Here is a 1,833-nt window from a genome sequence, read left to right on the forward strand (position 1 = left end):
CAAAAAATAGGCGAGGCAGGTGCTCCACAGCATACCGTGGTAATGTGATGGTGAAGAGCCGGATGCCTGCCGAAGTCTGGCTCCTCTCCTGCGATTGCTCTTTAGCTCTGTCCTCCAATCCAGCGTGCTGGCATGCTGGCATGGGCTGCCCGAGCTGTCACTGGTTGGGAGAGGAGGTAGGTGCCATCCCCAGTGTCCTTCCCCACTGAGTGGTAGGGCCGCATTCATACAGACTCAGACTAAAGAAAAACTCTAGAGAGACTGAGGCTACAAAGCCCAAGTGCAAAACAGAGGGAGGAAAGAGAGAATAGGAGACATATCCTCTTTCCTCGTTGTGGATCCTGCAAAAGCGGGTGCCAGCCCCAATACGGGATGTCCCCAGGAAGACCAGACAGAAGCCGATGTCCATCCATTTCTGCAAACCACCAGGGCTTGCCAGGAGCACCTTCTGCAGGGCAAGGCAGTGGCTCTTGGTAAGGGGGGTAAACTCTCCTTCCCCCATTGCTGGGGTCATTTCATCTAAGGAGGGACACAGATCCTTGTGTAAAACATCCACATGGGAAACAGTGGAGAGGGTTTGTGCCCTGCCTCAGCCAGATGTTCAACAAGTCACAACTTCATCAGTGTCCCCATGCCCGAGCAAAATGGTACCCAGCACATTCTGCAAAGTGCTTTAGGACTGCTGGAAAGTTACTTCACAGTCCCTCTCATCCAGGTCAAGAAACTCTTATTTATACAAGCTAGCAAATCGGACCTGTGAATGGCACATGTTTGGGGCTGAGCAGTAGCACTTGATTTAGAGCAGTGCTTTGTTGCAAGCGGCAAATCTGAGATGGGAATGAAGTCTTAAAGCTTCTCACCTGTGAAGAGTTGAAACTTGAGAGACAGAGAAAAAAACTAAAATTAACCCCGCGCTGCTTATGTGTGGCTTTGGCTGCCCACCAAGTGTTAGTGACGGCTGTAACTGTCCCTCCACCTCTTATTCTGGTGGAGTAACACAGCTGGGTCTCACTAACAGCTCAGTATTTGTTCTTGTAGCACCAGGTACTGAACAATTTCCCCATGGGACAGGTAACGACTGACAGTCACTTACCTCCGAGCATTTTGTCAGGGTGGGAGCTCATATTTGTGAGTTTCAAGTAAATCGTGTATCTCTGTTCACATTAGTTGTACTGCTACGTTTGCTGTTGGGCCCACAAGGATAAGGCTTCCCTTAAAGGGTTTTGACGGTTATTTCCATTAAGAATTGTGTTGCAAAAGCAACTGGCAGCACCTAAAAACTAAAGTTTTCCTCCTTGCCCTCAGCTTATAGGCAAACAGCAGAAACTGTCTGCCTTTCCCTTCCCCTCCGTACCTTTCCTGCTTTCCACTGCAGTATGCTAGGGAGAGAGCAGCCAATTTTCTTTCGCAGGTGTTCCTCTGTGAACCCCTTGGGAAGCAGCCTCCATTTCCACATCAGATGCAAGCGTTCCCTTATCTGTCGTTGCTCCCCGGGTTGGAAGAGCTGCCCTCCCTCGCAGTTGCAAGGAGTTTCATGCCTTCACCTCAGCGGAGTGCATCGAAGCAGAGGCATTGCACAGCCCCCACCTCGGCACAAGGAGAGGACAGAAAATGGCTGTACCCCTGCTGCCAGGAAGCTCCCCACTTTGCAGCCACCCGCTGCAGCGGCTCCTGCAGCCCATGATACCCCCATGTTGTTCTTAAGACAAGCTGCACTGGAAATCTATTAAGCACAGCTCAAGTTATTGACAGTGCCAAGCTAATGCGCAGGGAACTTGCAGCATGTGCGAGGGGAAAGGGAGTATCAATGGCATCTTTGATAGGATGAATGAA

The sequence above is a fragment of the Aptenodytes patagonicus genome, chromosome 2 (genome assembly GCF_965638725.1).
Source record: "Aptenodytes patagonicus chromosome 2, bAptPat1.pri.cur, whole genome shotgun sequence".
Classification (NCBI taxonomy): Eukaryota; Metazoa; Chordata; class Aves; order Sphenisciformes; family Spheniscidae; genus Aptenodytes; species Aptenodytes patagonicus.